Genomic DNA, 17,325 nt, shown 5'->3' with positions numbered 1-17,325 from the left:
CCCCCCCCCCCTGCTCGAACTCTGCTCTGCTATGATTCTAGGATTCTTTTGCGTGTTCTCCCTCGGCTTACTTGGTTTAAGGGCTTCAAAGAAAGAGGCCACGGGGCGTGCGTGGTCCTGCGGGCGCCCCCTGGCCGCCTCCGCCCCAAATGGGCTCCTGCCCTGCCCGGGCAGCCTGGCGTCTCTTGCGGGGCCAAAGCGCGAATGCTCATTGCCCCCGATTGTGGCAGCAACGAGCAGTGGCAGCCCCGGCCCTGCTGTCCCCGGGGCGCAGGGGGCCCAGCTGCGCCCGCACCACCCAGGCGCCTGCCGGGAACCCGTTCCAGCCGAAATCACGCGGTCTGAGTCGAGAGCGGCACGCCTGTGGCGCCCGGACTGTGTCCGAGGCCGGGGGAGGGCAGGGGAGCCGAGCACGCCGCACGAGACCCTCCCTCTGTTGGCCTGAGCTCCGTCCTCAGTGCTGGGCGGGCCTCATCCAGCCCTCGCCTCTTTTGCCCCACCTGGGTGCGAGCGAGCCAGTCGCGGGCACGCTCATCGCTGCCCTGCTCATGGGATGCCCGGTCAAGGAGAGGGGCAGCTATTTTGGGGAGGGGCGGCAAAAGGGCCTGGGGCGGGTGTGTACTCGCAAGTGGCAACTGAGAGCCCAGGTGGGGGGGGGCCCTGCTGCGCCGCCTGCCATCCCCGCCGCCTGCTTTTCCGCCGCGGGCTCGGTTGCACGGGCAGCGAGAAGCGCCCTCCTTCTGCTGGTTCAGGGGCAGAATGTCTGGAAGGGGGCAAATCAGAAACACAGAAACAGAGCGAGTCAGAAGGGGCCTCCCTGGCCACCTAGTCTGACCCCTGGCTGCAGCCGGCTCTGCTCACGACAGGCACACCATGTGCATGTCCAGCCTGTCCTTGGACACCCCAGTGATGGGGCCTCAACCACCTCCTATGGAAGCCCATTCCACACCCTCGGGGTCCTGACTGTCAGGAAGTGCTTCCTGGCACCCAAATGGAGCCTGGGTTCCCTTTAGAAGCATGGTGGCAGGCCAGGCCCCGTGTCCTGAGCCCTGCGGGGGAGGCAGGCACTTGCCGCAACAAGCGCAGCCACTGCCACGGAACGATGGCCAGGGCGACAAAGCTCCCCCTCCCCGCCCAGCCCCACCGTGGCTCGTCTCTGGGACTGTCCCGTGATGACCAGCATCTGGGGCAGAGTGACCCACCCTGGCACCAGCACAGGATTTGGGAGCGGAGCGGGCCAGGCAATCCAGTCAGACAGACAAGGGGGCCCTGGTCTCTTCACTTTTATTTTTTCTTCCTTCCATGTTCCTGGGAGCATTACTCTGGATCTTCGGGCCGCTGTTCCTGGCCTCCTCATTCTTCCGGCTTCTCGGCTGCTCTTGGCCCCTCCACGGGGCCAGCCAAGCGGGTCCGTCCAGTGCCTACGGGCCTGCCAGCACCTCGCTTCCCGCGGGGGACAGCTCTAAGGTATGGGTCACGGGGTCATCATCCATGCCTTCTCCTCCGGGCTGCTGGGTGGGCTCGTCGCTTGGCTCTCGGATTTCTGCCGGCTCGTCTCCAGGGGGCAGCTGACAGGGGTCCCCAGGGGGCTGCCCCTCTGCGGCAGGACCCCAGGCAACGCCCTCCTCGGTCTGCTGGCCCTGCGTCGCCAGCAGCATGCCCGTCTGCACGTTCACCCAGTTCCCTCCATCCAGGGAGGAGTAGACCTGTGCGGTGCCGTCCTCTGTGTCGGGAGCCTCAAGGCTCAGCAGCATGGCCTCGCTCAGGCGGCTGCTGAGAAGCTGCTCCATGTCGTCGGTGGTCTGGGATTCATCGCTGCCGGGGCACGGCTGGCCCCCGGGGCAGGTTTCCTGCTGCAGAGATGGCCGCCCACCCGCCTCCCTTTCCGGTGGGGCTGCCTCCCCTTCCACTTGCTCCTCGCCTGCCCCAGTGCTGGCCTCGCCTCTCCCAGGTGGTTCCGCTGCACCGCTGGCTTTTCTCAGCCCCGTTGCGCTCCAAGCGCCGAGCAGGGAGGTCCGACTCGTCTGCTGGCTGTGGCTGACCAGCAGCTTGCCGGTCCTCCGGTTCATCCAGATTCCGTCTTCCATGGAAATGATGCTGTACGACTGCTGTGCGGTGCCTTCCCCCTCCGCCTCGGCAGAGCTGCCCCCCATCGCCGGCCGGCTCTCCGGCTCCTCCGGCCTTGGTGCCCGGCTTCCGGCAGGCCGGCCGGCCACGTCCTCCTCTGCAGGCCGCTGCAGTGGTGCCTCTTCATCCTCGTCCAGGGGCGGCTCATCCTCCACCTCCGTCTCTGCAAGAACCGCGTAACTTTTCAGAGAATACAAGCCCAGCATGCTGACGGGAGGGGTTCTGGAAAGGCCCTCGTCGTGCGCGGAGCTGGGAGTGTCCGACTGGCCTTCTTCACGGGCATCTTGCCCTGGCAGCGTGTCTGTGCTGGCTCTCTTCTTTTTCCTTGCCAGGTAGCTCTGGAGGAAACTCTCGTCGGTCTGTTGGCTGCTGCATTTCTTGACCGTCTTCGTTTTGGCAGCGCAGTACTGCAGCCAGCTCCGGTCGGTCTGCTGCTCCTGGTTCCGCACGACCTTGCCCGTTTTCCTGCTTATCCAGGTGTTTTGCTCCGACGGAACCGTGCCACTTCTCCCTTGCATCTCCGTGGTGCTAAGAGGCTCCCGGGGGGATTTAATTTGCTCGCTTTCAAAACCGGTCGGCGCTTCGGCTGCATTTTCCACATCTGCCCCAGAATCGGGCACTACAGCATGCTGGCTCGTCCTCGGAGAACTTGCTGCTCGGCTGCTACGGCGAGAATCGGGCAGCTGACCTACTGAACCGCCTTCGGAGCGCCTGGGAGCTTCTGCCTGCTCCCCATAGTCCAGCAGCTCTCTCCTTAGACACTCCTCGCTGTCTGTCTGCTGAGACTGGTCGAATTTATCGGCCGACCGCTGCCCCTCCAGCTCTGCTTCTTGCTCTGTGGCCTGCTGTGTATTTCGCCTGGGTGTTTTGGCTCCCGCTTTCTGGCTGCTACGGCGAGACTCCTGGCCTACGGGTGCCGGCGGCGCCTCTGGCTGCTGGATGCTGCCCTGTGATTCCCGCAGGGCCGGCCACTCCACCTCTGTCTCCCCGGAAGAAATGAGGGTATCCTCCACCTCGGTCATGTCAGTCTCGAGGGCATTGCAAAGCGATTCTTGGCTCGAGGAGCGCAGGATTTCTGAAAGCGTCTTCAGCTCCCAGATGACGCTCGTTTGCTGGGCTTTGTTCTTCATTTCCTTGCCCGTTTTTTGGCTGATCCAGCAAATCTCCTCCTTGATGCCCATTCCCCTTGGGAGCAGGAGAGGCGGCTCATTGTAGGACCTCTGGCTGCTCCGGCGGGATTCCTGCTGTTGGCTGCTGCGTCTGAATCCCTTCCCCTCCCGGGACTGGGAGCCGCGGTCTGCGTCCTGCCCCGAGCTCTCTTCCACAGTCGCCATTTCCCCGGAAGACGTGAACTCTTCCTCCGTATTCGTCTCCTCCTCTTTGTTTCTGTCCGAGTCTTCACTGGAAAGATTCAGGTTTTTGGAGAGGACCTTTCGTTCCCAAATGAGGCTCGTTTGCTGGCTTCGGCACTTCATGATTTTGCCCGTCCTCTTGCTGACCCATGCGGCGTCCTTTGCATCTGTCTCACTGATGGACTGTGATCGAGAAGACTTCTGGCTGAGCGGGAGCTGCTGGCTGGCAGGCTGCTGGCTGCTCCGACGGCTCTCCAGGCTGGGCAGTCGCTGGATGCTCCGGCGGGAAGCCTTCCTCAGGGAAGTGCTGCTCTTGAGGCTGCCCGGAAGGTCTGAGGGCTGGCTGGCATCCACCAGCTCTTTTCTTCTCAACACGCCTCCGTTGCTCTCGGGCTGATCCGGAGCCTCTTTGCCAGGGAAGGCTTTCTTCGTGCTTTCCTGCGGTTCCAAGAAGGGCCCGTTATCTCCACTTTCCTGGTTGGTGCTGGTCTCGTCGCTGCTCTCCAGGCTGCATTTCTGCAGCTCCCCAATATTGGGTGCTTGCTCATTGGTTTCACAGCTCCCGAGGTCGAAGATGACTGGGTTGCAGGTGGGCTCCGGGTCGTCATCCATCCCTTCCTTCCTTCCTTCCTTCCTTCCTGGCTTCGATGGCACCTTGCAGGCCACTTGATGTCCACCAGGTATCCGAGGCTGGTGGCCACGCTCTCCAAGATCTCTGGCTCGCTTCTCTCCTCGGGGACTCACTAGGACCCTCTGGACAGCTCCAGAAGCTTTCTCCCTGGTGCCCGATTTCACTTCAAGGTTGATTTTTCCTTCTTGGCCTCCTGTTCATCAGGGCTGCAGGTTGGATGTAGGTTCTCTCATTGTCCAGAGGGGAGGTGGTGGCTTCTTTCCCCTTTCTACTGGCAACCAGCTGGAAGCATGGCCCTGGGATCAAAAGAGCAGGCCTCGGGGCTCGAGATGTCCCTTCCCTGTGGTGTTCGGGCTGCGCTTGCTCCAACGGCCACACGTTCTAGAAGTGTCAAAGACCGGCACTGCACGTTTGTGACATCACCGCGCATTCTGAAGCTGCCCGGGGGCTTCTGATACGCACCTCCCAGAGGAAGGCCCAACGCACCAAGGGAAACGTGGCCGTGCAGCAGCAGCCCGGGGCTTCGTTGGCACGCTCAGCAGCTCTGGCCCTGGCAGCTGCTTTGAGGAGCTCCGGTTCAGAACCCACGAGGCCTCGCCAAGGAGCAGCCCAAAGACCGTGGAAAGGCGTGCACAGGTTGGCGTTCTCCAGAAAGCTTCACGAGGCTCCACCATCACTCTGCGATGGATCTGTGGCTCTGTGCAGTGAAGTTTCGTCCAACTCATGGGGACCCCACGAACCGGCGCCCTCCAAAATGTTGAGTTGGAGGCATCCCTGCTTGGCTGTTCCAAGTTCCAGGCTGTGGCTTCCTTCCTTCCTTCCTTCCTGCCTTCCTGCCTTCCTTATTTATTATATTTCTACACTGCCCATTAGCCAAAGGCTCCCCAGGCATTTCACAGAAAGACAGTCCACCTCTTGCTTGGTCTTCCTGTTCTTTTGCTTCTGACTTTCAGTGTATATATTATTGTGCTGCAAATGTTTTTGAATTTGAATTTTATTTTTTTATTTATTAAAAGCTTTTGTACCCCATCTGGCACTAGAGTCTCAGGACAGCTTACAATAAAAGCGAGTAACAAAAACCCCTAAAATATATATTTTGTTTTATTTTGTGTGTGTAAAGAGCAGCTGTGGCAGCACCAACCTGGATCAGGGCCATGGCATTTGAGGATGAGGACCCGGGACCATTTTCCCAGCAGGAATCTCACCCGGCCCACAGAACCACTCCTTCCTCCCGGAGAGAGTCGCCCGGAGTCCACCGAGCAACTGAGGCAGCAGGGGCTGCTTCCACCTGGGAAGCAGGTACAGGCCAGGATGGCACTCCTGCGCCACCGTCCCAGCCTGGGGCAGAGGGGCTCTTCCGGCTACCTTTTTTTACATTAGCAAATATGATTGCATCTTAAACCTATCACCTAGCCCACTTATTAGATTGGCCAGCTTATCAGGGGGAAAGGCTCTGCCTGGCTGTATGTTGGTTTGCTGAAGTGTTGAACGTTTCACTGGTTTCCAAAAGAACAAGGAGCCGATGCCGCGGTCTGGGCGGGAGCAGGAGGTACCACCCTCTTCTGGTGCGAGCTTAACTCCTTGTCCCTAACATGTCACGAAGGAGACGAATGGATCGGAAATCCCGAGACACCCTGGAAGCAGAAACAAAGGCAGCCCATTAGCGGGAAATGTGTGTGCAGGAAAACACGCTGCGGAAAGCACCGCATCACGGGTGCCGCAGTGCAGGGGCCGCCGGGCGGACGAGGGGCCGGGAAGCATCTCCGGCCACTCCAGGAAGCCCCCCCGCTGGGTCCTGGGGCACCGGCCCAGTTCTGCTGAGACAGGCAGGCACAAACGGGGCAGCTGCGAGGAGACGTTCTCGCCAGACAGCTCGAGGGAGGCAGTGCGTGTGTGCACGCCTCTGCCCCGTCCCTCCGTGGCTTAACCCTCCACGGCTCCTCAAACCACCGCGAGGCCCAGGCCACGGTGTGGGGAGGGGCCCGCCCTGCGCTGTACCTGAGTTGAGGGCTGGCTTGCAATGTCCTCTCACGCCCGCTGGCCTCCATGTTTGAGGCCTCGTGGAGAACGGGTGAAGTTCCAGAGGGCTGGAGGGTGGCGTCAGTGGCCCCAATTTTCAGAAAGGGTAGTAGAAAGGACATGGGGAATTACAGACCTGTTAGCCTTACATCCATTGTAGGAAAAACAATGGGAAAGCTCATAACAGAGAGAGATCTAGCGATGCTAGACAGGGAAGGGAGGCTGGCAGCCACACAACACGGCTTCTGCAAAAACAGGTCCTGCCAGACAAACCTTGTGGAATTCTATGACACGGTTTCGAGAGGGCTAGATGGAGGGGATGCAGTGGATGATGGTTTACCTGGATTTCAGCAAGGCCTCTGACAAAGTGCCCCATGATATCCTGGTGGAGAAACTGAGGAGTTTTGGGATACACCAAAGAACTGTCCGGTGGATTAGGGCATGGCTAACTGACCAAAAGCAGAAGGTAACCATTAGCAGGGGATCATCGGGATGGTGGCCAGTGATAAGCAGGGTCCCTCAGGGCTCTGTCCTGGGGCTGATCCTGTTTAATCTTTTCATTAATGACAAGGGAGAAGGGGTGAACAGTCTGCTGATCAAATCCGCAGATGACACTAAAACTGGAGCAGTGGCCACAACTGAGGAGCAGGTACTCCAGATCCAAAAGGCTCTGGACAGACTATGGAAGTGGGCAGGAGACAACAGGATGGCGTTCAATGTGGAGAAGTGCCAGGTCTTGCACTTGGGGCATAGGAATGGGTGTCACAAGCAGAGGTTAGGGACAAGTGGCTGGAGAGCAGCACTTATGAAAGGGACCTCGGGGTGCTGGTCGACTGCAGGCTGAACATGAGTCAGCCGTGTGATGCGGTGGCCAAGAGGGCGAACGCCACCCTTGGATGCATAGCCAGAAGTGTGGCTTCTAGATCGAGAGGGGTATTACTACCACTCTATATGACTCTGGTGTGCCTGCAACTGGAGTGTTGTGTTGTTTTGGGCTCCTTGTTAAAGGAAAGATACAGCCAGGGCAGAGTCAGTGCAGCGCAGGGCCACAAGGTTGGTGGCCGGTTTGCAGGGGATGCCGTATGAGGCGAGGCTGAGGGAACTGGGTCTCTTCAGCCTGGAGAAGAGGTGACTCAGAGGGGGTCTGTTGGCAACATGCAGGTATATGAGGGGGTGTCACACGGAGGTGGGGAGAGACCTGTTCTCCCCTGCAGAGGAAGGCAGGATGCGCTCCAAGGGAGCAAAGCTCAGGGAGCCAAGGTTCAACTTGGATGCCAGGAAGCACTTCCTGACAGTTGGGACCCCGAGGGTGTGGAAGGGGCTTCCACGGGAGGCGGTTGAGGCTCCATCTGTGAGGGTGTTCAAGGATAGGCTGAACATGAACATGGTGGGCATGTTGTGAGCGGAACCGGCTGGTGCCTGGGTTCAGACTAGATAGCCTGGGAGGCCCCTTCTGACTCCCTCTATTTCTATGTTTCTATGTTTTTATCTCACCAGAGGAGAGGATCCCATGGGGATGCAGGCCTTCTGTGACCAACAGCTACATCTCCCAATCAAAAATAGGGGCCCACGAATTCTCCCTGCTTTCCATCCTGAGAAGGACTGCCCCAACCCCAGCCCTGCAACCCAAGGCCAGCCCTGGACCTGCTCCTTGCTCTCCCCCAGCCGTCCCGGAAGGCAAGACCACCTCGCTCGCGGCACGAAGCCTCGCTAGGAAGACATCAGTTGTCCTGCAATCCATTATCAGCAGCTCAAAATAACTCTTAGCAGGACGCCTGGTGGCAGGTGGCCACGCTGCATGAGGCAGGGAAGCCGACACAGATGCCTGGTCTAAGAAAAATGTGTGTGGGAGAGAGGCCGGCGGGGGGGGGGGGGATTGTGACGGAGTAATTTCTGCTGGACATGCAGAGAGGCCGGCCCAGCTGTGGGAAGCTGGGCCGGTGGCTCTGGCAGGTCTCCCCGCTGGCTGGCCAGGGCCGTGCAAGCGCCGGCAAATCCAGCCCGTCCGGGCGTCGTGACGCACCGGCCACCTTTTGCACCACGGTCCACTCGCTGCTAGTCTCAAACTGTGCATAAACGCATTTCAGTGCATTTGCCGGATGCGGTTTTCGCACTCCCAAAGATGCACAGATCCCCCCAAAATAGACAAATTCCCCCGAAGATGTATTTTCAAGCTTTAGCGCTGGGGAAATACACATTTTTTAAAAAAAGTGTGCATATTTCTGCTGAGCTGATTCTGACAGACCTCTCTGCAGCTTTCAGACCCATCCGTCGCAGTGTCCTTCTGGAAAGCTGCCTCTTCATGGTGCATCTTCATGGATCTTTATTTACTGCCATGGGGCTGAGCTACTATCCGGCAGGGATGCCCCCCCCCCCCCATCTTTCTCCTGGCAGAGGCCATCCCAGTCCCTGTCCCAAACCCAGGCCTGAATCCAGACTGGAACGGATCCAGGTGGTCCGTTTCCTGCAACAGTGCCCGGAGCTGCCCAGCCACCCCCTGCTCAAGCTCCTGACCCAAACCTGACCTGCAGGTTCTGACCGGACCAGGGGGCCCTTTTTTCTGAGTTGTGCAGACTCCACAGACCTGTGCGCCATTTTTAAACTCTGTGGGGAGCTTTGAGCAAATGCACACTTGTGCCCGTGCTCAGGAAGGGTGTGTGCATTTGCTCAGATGGCGTGCAGTGATCGCAAGCCCCTAATAATTCTGGCCCAAGGAGCAAACGCTGGACTGGGAGCTGCCAGCCGATCCACGAAGGCAGCAGGAGAGGATTTGGCACAGATGGAGCGCCCCGGGCTCAGCGCCACAAACCCCGAGAATCGCTCCCTTCCTCTGCTTGAACCCTGCCCTGGAATGGCAGGGAATGAGCACAAAGCGCTGCCACAGGGTCCTGAGTTCAGGTCCCTGGCAGGAAAAGGGGGGAGGGACGGGACTTAGCATGGGCCCTCCCCAGGCAGGACGATTTTGGCCCAGAGAGCGGAGGGGGTCGGTCTCTGCTCAGTGCTGCACAAGTGGCTAGATTTGCAGGCCACATGCCCCCCCCCCACCACAAGCAGACTCGGGCGGGCCTGAATGAGCCCCCCACCCCGGTTCCGGCAGGCATGCACGTGAGCCAGCAGGGCCACCACTGCAGGAGGCGAGGCTTGGAGGCCGCCCTCCAGCCCTGAGCGCATCCGAGGAGACGCCACCGGCCGGCTGGGAAGCCCGTCTGGGCCAGGGCTCCCCGTCCCGAGCCTGGAGACTTTCTCTGGGTCTCCCCACCCACCGGGCCCCTGGAGCAGCCACTGAGGAAGAAAGCCGGAAGGCAAGGGCCGGCGCGCTGGCAGCGCATCAATGCTGAGCCCAGGCAAAGATTCCGGCTTCCGGGAGCCTTAATTTCTGGCTGACACACGTCTCTGAAGTAGATGAAGCGTCGCGTTGATCCGGTCAGTTAATGCCAGGGGAGCTGGGGAAGAAGCAAGCTGCTGGGTTGGCCTTTCAGTGCCCCGTGGTACATTAAGAGCCTCAACGCCATTGCCCTTCTCACTTAGGAAAGCGCTCGCTTCCTGCTGTCTGGAGGACATGGCAGTCGAGGGCACCGCACCCCGCGATTTGCTCCGATTTGACAGGCAGGGGGGTCTGGGGAAGGCCGTTCCCGAGGGGAGACGAACGCCGCACGCCGTAGAGGCCCTGGCCCAAGAAGGGAAGTTTTCGCCAAGCCACCCTGCCAGACCCCTCGCCTCTCGGGGAAAGACTGCTCCCTCCCTGTTCTCCGCAACGGCCGGACACGAAGCCGCCGGTCGGCATCAAGGCCAGTCCACCCTCCCCAAGGATTCATCTGCATCTTCCATGCTGGCCAGGGATGATGGGAGCTGCAGGCCAACAGCTCTAAAGGGCCCCAGTTGAGGAAAGCCGATTCGGCCGTCCCGTGACGGAGGAGACGACGGTCCAACGCGACGTGTGGCCACTGTTTGCGTACGGACACGAGGAGCTGCATGGAAGGGCGATGGCTCGGTCGGCTTCTCTGCTGGCCGGTGGAGAAAGGGACTTGGCTCGGCGGAATTCACCAGCCGTCACAGCAGCGGGCAAGTTTGGCCTGTGGAGCAAAGAACCTTCAGGCAAAGCGTCCGGTTGTGGAGCGAGAGAGAGGTCCCGGCGGCTGTGCAGCCCTGCGGGGGTCTTGTCTTCGCAAGCAGGCAAAGCCAAGCCTCGGGGTTCCCCCAGTGAAAGCCTCGGGGTTCCCTCCCCCCACCTCCTCCCACACCTTTCCCTCTGCCACCTTCCTCTTTCCAGTCTCTCCAAGTGCTCGATAATTTAGATGGGACCAGGCAGGTGGAGGCCCCGTCCTTCCTGCACTGATCCCTTTAATTTCTGTGCCACCTAATAGCCAAAGCTCTGTGGGGCGTGAAAACTGCAATCATGGCAGTCAAATGCAAGACAGAATACAGGAACAATAAAATGCCATACAAATATGCTAAACACGCTTAAAACCGCCAGTTTACAACTCGGCAGCTAGAACCGGCCTCTGCCGCTCGCCTGAAGAGCAGCGGGCAAGTCCCTCCCGCACGAGCTTCTGGAGTCTGTCAAGGCCTCAGCAAAGAGTGTAGCCATACCTGGCCCTGGGCCAGTGGTGGGGACACGATGGGGCGGCCCCAAGGCGGGTGTGGGACCCACAAAATCCTGACCCACCCCAGATAAGGTGGGCACGGCATGGTGTGCTCATCCCCCAGAGCAAGGGGTGGCTGACCTCAGCACCAGTCGGCTCAGGCAGGGAGCCTGTTGCGTCGCTGGGTGGGCACTGCCCCCCAGAATCCCCTCCGGGGCCCAAAGGAGTCTCTTCTCCCACGGAGGATGGAACCCACGCGCGACAACCCCTGTCCTTCAGATCACGCTAACCCTCAGACCAAACAAGAGGATCGCACGGACAGCTACACGCCCCTGAAAGGCAACATGAAAGCCCAGTTTGTACAAAGCAACAACCTACGGCTTGTTCTTGGGTTATAACCTGGGTTGTTTTTCCCTCGCCGAGGCAGTTCGCACATCATGGAGAAGAGTCCAGGGACGAGGGCCTCCCTGAGCGATTTAGTAGCCAGAAGAGGCCAAGCTGTCTGGAGCCAGGTGCTCACGGGCATGTTGCTCGCGCGCCGTGGGTTGTTTCTTTGCGCAAATCAGCCCACTGTCTCCCAGGCTGCTTTCCTTTGGAAAAAATGGATTGCAAGCCAGCTCAGAGCATCTCCTCTGGAGCACCAATGAAAGTGCAGGGCAAGAAGCTCATTGAAAGACTCTTGCCCAGAAGGAGTTTCCGCAGGGTCCTGCACTGCGCCGCAGTCCTCAAAGGACGTGACGATCCTCAGAGCATCTCTGAGCACACTGAGCAAGTCCCCTCGCTACCCAATTCAGAAAGAGAGTCCGTAGCAGAGACTGATCCGAAGGATTCCGAATCCAGTCTGCCACTGCAGGCTACTCCAAGGAAGAAGCTGAGATTCCGCCTGTGTATTCTGCAATTTGCCTCCATGCTCTCCAGCGTAAGACGGAGGTGCCCAGAATGACTTCCCTCTCCCTCTTTTGCCTATAGTGCTTGGGTCACATGAGCCAGGGTGATCGTCCTGGTTTCATCTTGGAGGGGGAAATGGGATTCTTTCTCCTTTGAAGCCGAGATGGAACATGTAGTGACACAGCCCAACGATCTGACGGCATTCCTATCCTCATATCTGAGATCAGTCGCCATGAAGCAGAGCATGCAGACCAAAGGGACCCCGAACAGGGAGAGATCTGAGCTGCCTTCTCCTGGGCCCTGCCACCCCTCGCTCTCTCCCCTGAGCTAGGAACCTGCGTGTTTCCAGCCTTCCCCTTCAGCCTCTTTCTGGCTCTGCTGGGCGAGCTCTCCCTGCAGCTCTGCATTCACACGGCTTCTCAGTGACAGGTCAGAAGAAGCTCTGAAGATTCCAGAAATTCCGGACGAAGATTCCAGAAATCTCTCACCAGCGAGGGGAGGAGATGTGAGTCCAGCCACCCAGTTTTGCACGCCCCCCGTGACCGTGGTTTGCTTTGCCACAGCATCCCAGAAGTTGCCTTCTCCCAAGCCAAGCCATTGGTGTATCCAACCCAGTGGCTGGCTGGGCGCCAAGCAGGAGATTTTCCAGCCCTGCCTGGAGCTGCCTCTGGGACTGGATCTGGGACTTTCGGGGTGCCAGCAGGAGGTCTGCCGTGGTTCCTGCAGCACAGGAATGTTTCCGAAGCCACCGGGCCTTTTTTAGAGCTGACAGAAATTCACCCCAAGCGAACAGAGCTTAAAGAGGAGAAGGTTCAAAGAAGGAACTTCTGGGCCTTCTGGTCCAGGGCAGCTAGTCTGGGGAGCACCGGCACCCGCAGAGCAAGGATTTCATCCCACATTCTGAGGGAGGGAGTCTGCGGAAAGGGGCCCGTCCAGGATTCAGCTGAGCAGAATGAGCAAACTAAGCAAATTCAAGTGTTTGATTCCAAGGCTCTTCTCCGTTTTCCTCCCCAGCTTCAGCCCAGCAGAGGGGAGCTTTTCCCCTGAAGCGCCCAAACCAAAATGGACAGGCAGAACAAAGCTTTGGGGGCTGTTGTGCCGACAGGGTTTCCAGCAGAGGGGAAGAGAGGCAAAATTCCGGTGTGGGGCCGAGTCTGATGCTTCCTTTTTGCGTGGGGTTATTTTGAGCTTTGCTTTTTTAAAGGAGCAGGTGGGGAGGCGGATGCTTTTAAGAGCTGAGAGAAGAAATGGGGAAAGAAAAGCCCAGAGATAGAAAATAAATCATACCCCATCCCCTGCGCCACCTCTTGCCGAGACATCTCTGGGTCGTTTGGGAGGGCCAGCTTACAACCTCTGAAGCAGAATCCCCCCCCCATTCACCCCCTAAAAAGAGCGAATTGGAAAAAGGCATTTTGATCCACTTCTGCCGCAGAAGCAGGTAACTGAGAGCAGCCGTTACATTGTGCCTGGTTGGTCTAGATGAGCCTCCAAATTGGGGGTGAAGAGAAGGCGATCGGTGACGGAAGAGTGAACTCTGAGGAGCCAGTTCACACCCAGGGATCACGTGGAATTGAGTATTTGGGGGCTTTTCCCCTGAGACCACTCTGCCGACATGTAAAGCGTGTTTTATTTATTTATTTATTTATTATTTATTAAAACATTTCTATGCCGCCCCATTCGCCGAAGCCTCAGGGCGGCTCACAACATAAAGTGTAAAGTCTATGTCCTTTTTTTGAGTCTCTTTAGCACAGTCTCAGGAAGAAAATGTTTGGGTTGCTGAAATCAATCCAACCAATGCAAAAATGCACACAAAAGAAATCCTTTGTTGAACTGGTGTTGCACGAACCTGTTGCTTGCCTAGGCTAAAAAGAAATGTGCTTCCTGCTGGACAATGAGAACAGTTTTACACAATTTCTTATTACAGAGATGATACTCTCCCACATAGATACAAAATGCACCAGCCCATTGTTAACACAAACAAACATTTAGACGAACACATGAGTGCTCATGTTCATGGAAAGAAGTTTTGAGAACTTGCCATTTTAGCTGCCCACATCCTGGGGCTGGCAAAGGGGCTCCGTCTTAGGCTACTGTAAGGAAAAAAAATTTTTTTAGCACCATCAATAACAGTAACAGTAACAACAATATCATTATCATTAATATTTGGCAACATTGCAAAAGGAAAAAAGGAAACATAACTTTGTTGAACTCAAAAGGGAAAAGTAGCCTCATAGATTTGAAAAGAAATTTCTTGTTTTGTTTTTTTTCCTGATGGTGAGACAACAAAGGGCCAGTTGCTTAGGATGCTATCAGAGAAACACAAGAGGGTTGTCAGGAACTCTTGGAAGTGCAGAACCAGGAAATGTATATCCAGATTCACACGGAAGATGCTCCATTCAGTTTCAGTGGTTTATTGGCAGCGCACCCCAATGACAGAGAAAAAACAACCGTGCTCTTGGGTAGCCAGTATACTGAACTGGTGACCAGCTTCCAGAGCATGGACAGAGGTGTTTTAAAATGCATGTCACAGAGACAGTTTCAGGGCAGTGATGTGATTCTGGATGGGTGAGAAGGTGAGAAAAATGGGGAAAAATACAAAAACGAAAAATCATTATAGGCATCAGGAAAAACCTCATGACCTGTCAAAGGATCACAAATAGAACAATCAGGAAATCTAACAGGTCTAAAATGTTGCGGGTTTTGCAATCAGAGGTACAAAATTCCTTAAGACAAAGCACGAGCTGGCTGGGTATTTTTGCACTACAAAGAAGCGCAGCTGCCCGATCCTGGCAAGATTCTTTCAGCACTGTTTTGGCTGGGAGGTGGGTGGATCATTAGCATAGCTTGCAGCTGTTTTTCCTTTTTTCCTGGAGAAGGAATGAGAAAGGGACAACCCTGCAGATGGGGAGGGGCAGAGAGAGCACTGCTGCCAATTTTATACTAAAGGAGATGCAAAGGCATATTGTTTTATTTGAGGATTGATTTGGACTCTCCCAACGGGTTCAAAAATATAAATTAAGCCTCTGTCAAGAAGACCAGAATTTGTAAATTCTGGTCTTCAGAATCTGGTCTTACATAACCGGAGTCTTGTGTTCAGTCCTGGGCCCCTCATTACAGGGAGGATTTAGAGTCAGTGCAGTGAAGGGCCACAAGGTTGGTGGCCGGTTTGCAGGGGAAACCACATGAGGCGAGACTGAGGGAACAGGGTCTCTTCAGCCTGGAGAAGAGGCAACTCAGAGGGGATCTGTTGGCGGCATGCAGGCATGTGAGGGGGCGTCACACGGAGGTGGGGAGAGACCTGTTCTCCCCTGCAGAGGAAGGCAGGAGGCGCTCCAACAGAGCCAAGCTCAGGGAACCCAGGTTCAATTGGGATGCCAGGAAGCACTTCCTGACAGTCAGGACCCCGAGGGTGTGGAATGGGCTTCCCCGGGAGGTGGCTGAGGCCCCATCGGTGAGGGCGTTCAAGGACAGGCTGGAGATGCACATGGTAGGCATGTCATGAGTGGAGCTGGCTAGAGCTGGGGGTCAGACTAGAGGGCCCCTTCGGAGTCGCTCTGTTTCTCTGTTTCTTTGTAAAGATAGGCCTGGAGGAAGAGATTTTCACACCAAATGTCCAAGGTCCTGATGAGTGCCTCCCGGGCTCGCAGGATACTTTCCAGGAACCGAGTCCACGTCCTGTTTCTTCTGGGCCTGCCGTGCAGGGAAGAAAGTTGGAAGCGAAGAACAGAGGCTGGTGCAGCCACGCACTGCACCTTTCTCCATGCAGGCCACCCCACTCACCTTGTGCCAACAGGCGTCCATGGGCATTCACAGGCTTCCCCTTGGCTTGGCTTCTTTGTACCTCAAGCATAAGAAGAAAGTCTGCAGATTATGGAGGAGTAAGATTTTGAAAGGGTTTGTCCCAAAGCTAAGGACCAGCTAATCCAAATGACTTTCCAAAATCCAGCATCCAGTTTTGCAACATCTCTCCCATTTAATTATGGGCTTGCCAAAACTCACCCCAAAATCATCCAGCCATGTGCCATGATTTTAAGTTCCCATGAAGATAACCTAAAGCAGTCTGCTCATTTCTTCCCTTTGCTCCAAACTGGTTTTATGGATTCAAAGGAACCGTTGATTGACTTCAAAAATTAAAATTAAGATTCCAAGCTAGAAGCAATGACACCACCCCAATTTATATTGCAGTCTTTTACATAATTGAGGATTTGGCCATCCTGATGTATCTTCGTAAATGGACTGAGTCTGAAAAGATGAGGATCAGAATTAGAACAATCTATACTGGCAAAATATCAAAATAAACAAACACACATACAACATGCCTCTGAGGGAATAATCTCACCCTAAAAAGAGGCACTTGGGATCAAAGCTGCTTGGTTTCTCCTGCACTTCTTTGATGTTAATAACTTGATGTCATGGCTCTGTTTGGTAAAAATAGAAGCATTAATTCAGAGCATGGCGCTGGCGACAGGCTAAAACACACGCTCTGTTTGCCACTGTGTACGTTACGCTCGCCAGTATCTCGTTTCCAGCAGCCAGCAAAAAGTTCCCATTGATCTCCAGAGATCACATCTTTCTCGTGTGTTGCCTTCCCTGGATGCAGCTCAGCCAAAATTCATTCTTCCGTGGAGCAGAGCAAATCTACTTGCACAGTTTGATGAACATTTTCAGCAGGGCTGGAAAAGGCAGTCCTGGCATGACTGGCTTGACTTTGTCTGCCTCCACATCGGATTGTCTCCACCTGGCTTCCAAGATTCTGCCCTCAAGCATCTGTCCCCATTTTCAAGCCCCTTTCTTTCCAACACCCACCATATTAGTGCTCTGAACTAGATCTGGGACACAGGGTTCCCACGGGAGCAGGGACTGTGGACCAAAGACAAAAGACTGGCTTCCTCATATGTCACCACTCTCCAATGGGTGGGAACGTCATTTCCCTTTTTTTTTTTTTTTTTTTTGAAGAATTTACCCAATCCATACTTTTCTTCATATTCAAGATGGAATGAATCTGAGATTCTTTTAAAAGAAAAATAAAAGTCCAAGAATGGCAGACAGGTCAGAATAGTTCTCTCCATGTTGGGAATAGATGTACCTTCTGAATTTGGTTAATGAACAACTTTTTGACCCCTGCAGTTTTGGGTGGGATGCACTCCAACGGAGCCAAGCTCAGGGAACCCAGGTTCAACTTGGATGCCAGGAAGCACTTCCTGACAGTCGGGACCCCGAGGGTGTGGAATGGGCTTCCCCGGGGAGTGGTTGAGGCCCCATCGGTGCGGGTGTTCAGGATAGGCTGGACGTCCACATGGTGGGCATGTCATGAGTGGAGCCAGCTGGAGCCGGGGGTCAGACTAGATGACCTTGGAGACCCCTTCTGACTTGCTCTGTTTCTATGTCTCTACGTTTCTATGTCCTTTCAGCTAATTTTTAAGAAGAATTTAACACAATTCAGGGATTTGTTCAGCTCTAGTACAAAAAGAATTTGAGGTTTAAACTGTTGAATGTGGGAGAATGTGCAACAGACACGCGAGCGAGCCATTCCTACTTGGGCAATGCTACTCAGATGTTTGTGTTGGGAGATGTCTTGGGATTCCAAGAATATGTGGAATCCGATTTGTAATGGAAACAAACCAAGTGAGAGCAAGCAAAACTCCTCCAAATTCCCTGGTTTTGAGTGGTTTCTCAGACAATACGAATACTAAAGCGCATCTGATTAGGAAGTCAACTTATCCCC

This window comes from Varanus komodoensis, unplaced genomic scaffold (genome assembly GCF_004798865.1).
Source record: "Varanus komodoensis strain SLA01 unplaced genomic scaffold, ASM479886v1 scaffold3, whole genome shotgun sequence".
In the NCBI taxonomy this organism is placed as follows: Eukaryota; Metazoa; Chordata; class Lepidosauria; order Squamata; family Varanidae; genus Varanus; species Varanus komodoensis.
The sequence above is the reverse complement of the archived record's forward strand: the minus strand, read 5'-3'. Positions refer to the sequence as shown.